This window comes from Egretta garzetta, unplaced genomic scaffold (assembly GCF_000687185.1).
Source record: "Egretta garzetta isolate BGI_Z169 unplaced genomic scaffold, ASM68718v1 scaffold49, whole genome shotgun sequence".
Classification (NCBI taxonomy): Eukaryota; Metazoa; Chordata; class Aves; order Pelecaniformes; family Ardeidae; genus Egretta; species Egretta garzetta.
This window is the reverse complement of record NW_009260775.1, coordinates 1,881,541-1,889,626: the sequence shown is the minus strand read 5'-3', so window position 1 is coordinate 1,889,626 and position 8,086 is coordinate 1,881,541.

The window sequence follows — 8,086 nt, the reverse complement described above, 5'->3', positions numbered from 1 at the left end:
AGGAGGGGGTGGTGAAGGGCAGCAGTGGGAGACTCCCTGCCATGGGCGACGGAGGCCCCCATCTGCTGACCCAGCCTGGCATCTAAAGAGGTTTACTGCTTTGCTGGGGCTCTAGTTCCGCTTTTCCACAAAGCCACCAATGGAGCAGCCAGGGGAGACCTGGAGCACATCAAGCATGGCTATGTGTCTCTGGGGGTGAGGGCCAAGGGCATGTGGGCCCAGCTGGTTTTCCCCTCAGTCCTGCTGTGGATGAGGAAGGGCTTCAGGAGGAGTGGATGGATCCTGCAGTTCGATGACTGGTTGTGCATCCTGTGTTGATGACTCTCTAGAAGAAATAGGATGCAGCTGACCAAATAGTGCAAAAGTATTTTTGCCAAAAGGCTGTCCAACATGGGGAGAAGACCTTTAAAGTAGGAACAAGGAGGGATGGAAATGATGACCCACAGTCAAGAGAGGAAATGGTGGTCCGGGTTTTTAAGAAAAAGATGCAGAGTGATGTGCACAACAGAGACTTCTTAATGAACAAATTGGGGCTAAGGAGGCTCAGCTCAAGAATATGCATGCAGAAAAGGAAGTGCCAAGAGGGCAGCAAAAAATATATGGTCTAGATAAATGAACAGTGACGTGGATTAAAAACTGTCTGAATTGCCAGGCTCAGATGGCTGTGACCAGCAGCACAAAGCCCAGCTGGAGGCTGGTCACAAGTGATCTGTAAAATTGCCAGTACTGTTTAGTATCCTCATTAATGGCCTGGATGTTGGGACAGAGTGCACTCTCAGCAAGTTTGCAGGTGTTTGCTACAAAAATGGGACAAGTGACTGATACTCTAGGTGGGTGTGCTGCCATTCCGGAGTGACCTTCACAGGCTGGAGTTACCAGGGCAGAGACTTACCTCATGAAGTTCAGCAAAGACAAATGCAAAATTCCTGTGGAGGAGTAATACCAGGCACTTGGGGACCAAGTGGAAAGAAGCTTGGTAGAAGAGGACCTGGGTGGTCTGGTGGACATCAAGCTGACCATCAAGGGAGATGATTCTTCATCTATACTCACCCCTTGTGAGACACCTCTGGAGTGCTGGGTCCAGTTCTGGGCTCCTCAGTACAAGAGAGACATGGAGACACTGGAGTCAGTCCAGTGAAGGGCCACTAATGTGATTAAGAGACTGGAGCATCTTCCATACGAGGAGAGGCTGAGAGACTTGGGACTACTCAGCATGGAGCTGGGAAAGCTCAAGGGGATCTTGTCCATGTACATAAATACCTGGTGGGGGCAGTAAAGAAGAAGGAGCCAGACTCTGCTTGGTAATGGCCCAGTGACAGGACAAGAGTCAGTGGGCGCAAACTGAAACACAGGAAATTCTGTTTAAACATAAGGAAAAGCTTCCTTCCTCTGACAGTGGTTGGACACTGGCGCAGTTTGCCCAGAGAGGCTGTGGAGTGTCTGTTGTAGAGAGATTAAAAACCTGACTGGACATGGTCCTGGGCAACCTGCTCCAGCTGACCTTGCTCTCAGCAGCATGGTTGGATGAGATGATCTCCAGAGGTCCCTTTCAAACTCCACCACTCTGTGGTATGCCTATTTAAGTCAAAAGATGCTCATTTTTTAGAAATGCAGTAATTAAAAAAATGCTTGTAATAAAGCCTTATGCCACATGACATTAATTTTGCACTTACCATATCTGTTTGTGCTGATGTACATGTTATTTTTTTATGCAGGTATGGAAGCCCCCATGCATAAGTCTCAAAAGGAAAGACTGATATGCTCGCAACAATGCAAACACACACACATTTCTTTATATATTTTATTAGCTCATTTTTTATCCTGAACCTGTGCATTGCCTAAGACAATGGAGCTCAAGCCTTGTTCGATGTCTCTGTGTCCGATGATAAATAAAAATATGTGTTAGCTATAATGAAGGGTCAAACAACAGATACCTACAAATTACCTGTGGCTATCAGACAAAATATACTTCTTTGATGCATTAATGCAGCAGACTTTTTTTGCTAAAATTGGGAGGGATATTAAAAGGTACATTTTCCTATATTAAACGTTTTCCTGACACCATTCTTGTTCAGTCAGTGAGAGTTTCCAGTTAATACCCCATACAGAAGTGAGAAAAAAAAATCTCATGCAATTTTTAAAGAATATGAAGCAATCCGATCTCTCTTGGCAGGGATTTTTCCACCAGCTAAGAAAGTATCCATTTTTGGGTCAGCAATGAATGGCTTGTCTGCAGCAGGGAGCTTTTCATATTTCAGCTGAGTTCACTAGGCAGTATGTTACTATGGTCTTTGACAATTACCAGAAGGAATGCAGGAACCGTCAACGCATCTGTTTTCCAGCACTCGCATACATAAAGGCTTTCTAAAAACCACAGGTACCCGGAGCCCTGAACGCTTACTGCAGTACCAAGGATAGGGAAGCAGAGACTGTGGTTTTCTTACCTCTCTGTATCCCATTTATTATTTATTTGCAATTTCACCTCTTCTATAGTGTTTTCAGTTATGGTGCCTATTCAGCTTCTTTTATTTTCTTCTCCTATGTTGCAAGTGCTATTTTATTTCTTGTTTCTCCTCTTCTTCCCATTGTATCAACCTGCTTTTAGAGCTAGGAGCCTGCTAAACTTCTGATTTTTATCTGGATCCTCTCCAGTTCTGATGCAACATCTGTAGCTTTTTGACCATGCTTTTGAAACCTCTCTGTGACCCCCCTCTTTCTGCTGTGGAAGGGATGATCCAGAAACAAACTGAAAGCTGCCATCTGCCCAGGTCTGTCCCTGCAGTCTCTGCATGATGCCAAAGCAGCAGTTGTATGTGGGGTGCTCCTGCATAAGGAACACCATGGTAAAAAAAGTCCTATAAGACCATTTGGGGGGAAAAAAAAAGTGAAGACTTCAAAACTTCATGGAAAAGGGAGTCCTATGAGATTATGGGAAAAAAGATAGCAGAAAGATGAAGAAAAAACGTCTGTGGAGAGTAAGGGTGCTTGTGGGGACACATTTTGAGGAGGAAGAGAGATGTGAGTAGAGTGGGAACTAACAAAAAGAATTATTCCCATCTGCCTTTCACCTGGTACTGAAAAAAGGTCCATGATATACTCTTAGGCATGTTGTCAGATGAAAATAACTCAGAATTAGAAGGGATAACGATGGCTGATTTCCAATGTAGCTATTAGAAATCCCAACCAAAGCTGCAAAGCGCCATGGGGTAGCAATGAAGGGTACCCAGTGCTGGCATTAGCTCGAGTTAGATTTGATACCCTGTAGAGAGAAATGCCTCTTGGGCTTGAGCATGAGGTGGATTTTTTTTTACTTCCTTGTGCCCTGTGGTGTGTCTCACTGGAATAATGCACGGTTGTTTCAGTCGTTTCAATCAAGGTCTCCAACTTGCTGAGAATGTCCTTTCAAAATAGCCAAAAGGTGTAAAAGATCAAGGAAACCTTAACAAAGCTTTGGAGCTAAATGGGTAGTTTTAATTCTCATGATGTCAATAACTTGCTCTGTAATTACAGCTGATACAGTAATAAAGGTAAATGATAGTCAGCTAAAATTATCTAGAAAGATAATTGTCTCCTTAAATCACACAAAGACAACCATTTGCATATGGTAAAACCCCATCGTGTTCTGTCATTTGTGCTGATTTCCCGACAATGTACCAGCCTAATTTGGTTTTGGTTTGTTTTCAGGTGCAAGTATAAAAACAATTGATCCAGACTGTGGCCATTCATGCTGAGGCTGGATTTGTTTTAGGCCATTCATGCTGAGGATGGATTTGTTTTATGCCGCTTTCTGCGGGACACCCAGGGAAGCTGAGCAGAGACCAGCCCTTTTTTGTTTCAGGGTTAATACTCCCGGTCCAAGCTGCCCACAGGAACAGGCACAGGGCTTACCCTGCTAGAAAGGCATTCCTCCCTCCCAGCAGCGCCTGTCTCGCAGTCAGATTTGCGTGGTCCTGGGAAACACGGATTCCCGGCCCAACTCTTCAACCTCTCTCCAGCTCTTTAACCTCACACACCGGCTGCAATCCCAAGCAGGGCCGCAGAGCTCTTGCCGCTCTTGGTATTGCCTTGCTATATTACCCACCACAAAATGGGGAGATCTCTGTTCCCTGGGGCTGCTTTCTTTCCTGAACGTGACCATAGCTTTTGCTGGGAACACCAATGTCTTTCTATGCACATTCAGTGGCTGCCTGCTTAGTTAAGGGGCTAGCTAAATATTTTTTCCCTTCAGAAAAGCTGACTTATGGAAAACAGTGTGGTGACTAAGGATACACTGTAGGAGATGAGGAATTGTGGACTGTAAGAAGATCTATGCAAGACTCATCTGTGTAAAGGCTGTCTTTGTGTCTGTGAGTGTGTCTGTCTGCCTTTACCTGTTAGTATCTATTATCTGTATTTTCATTTCTGCTTAAGAATAGTGTGATCAGTAATCAGTAAAGGCCAGTTACAGCTGACAGTCAAAAACTGCATTAAACCTGAGACCATCCTGTTGCAAAGAACTCTTGTCTTACTTTACAGAAGAAATAAACGAAATACGACAGGAACTCACAGGGGCAGAAAACTTTCAGTTGGTCTGGTAGGTATTAACCACCTCACTACCCCAGCATAATGAAGCTCCATCAAACACAATGAAACTCTAGAAGCCCCTAGGATTATGTGAGCTGCCTTCTACAAAGCAGATTTGTACTCTCCCTCACTGGTGAAAGCCAGTGGAAAAACTACTGTCTGCTGTTAATGGAAATTATCAACACCTTCTTCAGAGAAGCTAGCTTGTCAAGCTCCCTGAAAACAGCCATAGTTTCAGAAAGATTAAGGAAGTTAGAAAAGCCACGTCGCCAATCTCCCTATCTCCAGCCTGGGAAAATTGCTGAGCGGCAGAGAATGAAGAGCACGTGACACCCGTCGTCATGTTTTGTAACCAGGCTGAACTGGTCCTCAAGGTACTATAATATTACTTAGGACAATGAATACCAGTCATAACCTAAAGCTCCTATTTTTTGTCTTTCTGCAGCTCCAGAGCTGAAGAGCATGAGTTACAGTCACCACACCTGGAGTAATTGACATTATTCCTCCTTAACAGAAGTCAGTGACTCATGGTAGGCAATAGTCTTTCTAGCTCAAATGTTTGTTTTTTCATAGTTTCAAAATATAAAGATAATATTTGGGATTGTGTTGCCAGGCCCACAGAAGGCTGACAATGTTCTTCTGTAGACAGCAACAGCTTAAGATTGCTTTTCTCTCAAGGAGGAATCAGCATCCAGGGGAAAAGCCGCTCAATCAGACTATCCACGCCAGCCTTAAATAATGCTACCTAGAGGAAAAGAATGAACTAGCTGAAACACCATACTCCATTTCCATGTTTTCCTCTATTTATGAGACTGGATAGAAGTGAATGCATTTGACAATTGCCTGGACAATTGATGCTAGCGGTGAAAAATGCCTGATTTTTAATCACCAGCTGTGAAATTAATCTCATCTGGTTTAAGCTGACTCAAAATAAAGTTGTGAGTTTAGCTAATCATCTAGACTCCCTTTGTATTCTGTGGAGACTTACAAGGATTTATGAAAGGTGATTCATCCCACCCTGGGTATTCAGTAGAGGGTGGAGTAATCACTCTTCAGAGGTGTCTGTCCTTCTCCCTTGGCTATAGCAGGAGTCTAAGTGCTAGTTTAGGTTAAATGATTAGCATTTAATTGGTAGGCAAGATTAATCCCAGTTCATTTGAAAACTTCCCTGGCTACAACATCCTTAATGCCTTCCCATGAATTCTGTAACATACTTTATTATTGCCTAGGGGTGGGAATGAGGCGTGTTTCAAGCTCTGGAACACAGAGAAGATTTCTGCCTTGTGCTAAGCTGCTGGAGCCATGTTAGCCCTTTATCTCAACTTTCTCCTGGGTTCCAGTTTGTAGTCATGGCTGGTTTGAAACCTATATTTTACTTTTCAGTGGTAACAATGAGCTGGGTCTTACAGCAATGCAAAGGTATCCTAGGCAAAGGCCCTAAGAGGCATGATACTTTGGGTTTTTTTTTTGCTGGGGTTCTGTTACTTAGGGGCTTCATGTTGAGAAGAGTGACGATTTTCCTACTTTTTTCAGGGTATAAGACTGAACCACACATATTTAAGGCCATGACCTGTCTTGCAGGATAAGGATTTAAAATGGTGCTAGAACGAGATAGGATTTTTAAAATGATGAACAAGTTAGATGCCTGATCAAGACTGTCATATGAGAACGGGGGGCAAATCACTGTACATTCTTCCTGTAGCCTTTTCTTCCTCCCATCCTTCCCTTTCATTTTCAGTTCATGCAGAATTCTCAGTGTATTTTAATAACATTTTTTGCCTCCAAATTCTGCTTTCAGTGAGAATCCATTTTGATCATGATAATCAAATGAATTTTTCAGTTGTCGTACATTTAATTGCAATAGTGTAGTACTGGGTTCAGACCACAGTCCTTCCTAATTTTTTGTGTAAATCTGGTGCTTCCTACCGTCGTTGTGCAGCACTGAGAGAAGTGAATCACTGACCTTTCCTAGGGGAGGGTCATATAACACAGCTTCAGGTTTCTGTTACTGAGTTTTATAATAGTAGTAACATAAGAATTTATTGCTGACTTGATACGCAGGAACAAAATCTTGCCACTTAATAAAGCTATTAAACACTCTGGATTTTTCCCACGTAAGAGATCAAACTTACAATGTTACCCGAATTTCCCTGGCACTTCTAGTCAGTATTTAATGCTATTGTACAGAATCATATGGTTTGTCCATAGATTTCATAATCCTGGAAGATACTGTGTCTGGAAAGTGTTTTTATTGCAATTCAATACATCCTAGATATTACCATCAAAGATTAAACATCATTCTATCAACAGCGATTGTTAGGGAAAAACACCTGGTGCATATACAGAAAAGGTTATTATATTTCCCTTTCACAGTAAAAGTTTTTAAGTCTTAACAAAGGACTAGCTTTTTATAGCTGAGATTAAAGCTGAAAATACGACAAGCAGAGAGAGGTGCTCCTCTGTTTATTGAATTATCTGATGATTTTAACAGGAGGGGGAAAGGATACTTTTTCCCAAAAAAACCTCTTTCTATTTTTTTTTCCCATGCAATCATATATATAATGCCAAGCTCTAAAAACATTCTTCTTTTAAGAAATTTTCCACCTCTATTGTTTCAGTTACCCGTCTTTCTCAAAAAGGGATTTTTGATTTGTTTAAAACTTGAATTGTGTGCTTTCATATGCAGCTGAACTAGATTAATTAAAAATGGAATTAAGGTGAGATTTATTTTTTAAAACCGTAATTCTGTTATATTAATTACTGGAACAATTTCAATATAAATACTCCCCATCTACTGAAACCTTTAAAACCACCCTGCATGCACACTTAGGAGACTCGACTCACACTCCCAGTACTGGAAGATACTGGTGTAAAGGCACTGAATGAAACTGAGTTTTAACACCAAGAGCAGTACAACCCCGGGGCTGGCTCTGCGAGGCACTGCCATGAGCCTGGCTCAGTGCTGGCTCCTCCAGAAGTGGTGCTGGGGGTCCCTGAGCCCTCTCCTAAGCTAACGCCATGTGAGCAAAGAAAAGTGAAAACAGATGGGCGTGAGTCTGTAATGTTTAGTCCAGGACTTCAGAGGGCAATACTGATGTGAAGGCTCTAAAACCGGGTGGTGGTGGTTAAGTAGAGGGGCAGATGATGGGAACTCCACGAGACAAAGCTTCAGCTGCACAATGAGGGATGGCGCTTCCTTGCCTGACTGGTGGCTGCAGGGCAAGCAGAGCCTCGCCAGGGAGCGGTGAGCATATTAGTTAGTACTTATTATCCAAAAAATACGTGCTGTGTGCCCACAAACAGCATATAGTCCTTCCTCAAGCCTTTGCACAGGCTGAAAGGTGCCCAGTTGATAGGTCCCCCATTACATCTATGCTGCTATGCTCTAAGGGAGCTGGCTCCATAGCCGGCATCCCATGGCATGCCCTGCCTGCCCCTGGCTAGCAGCTCCCTCCCCGTCCCCCAAGCCAGCCCACAGGCTGCCCTGGCATGCTCGCATGCAGGGCCTAGCGTCCTCCGAAGG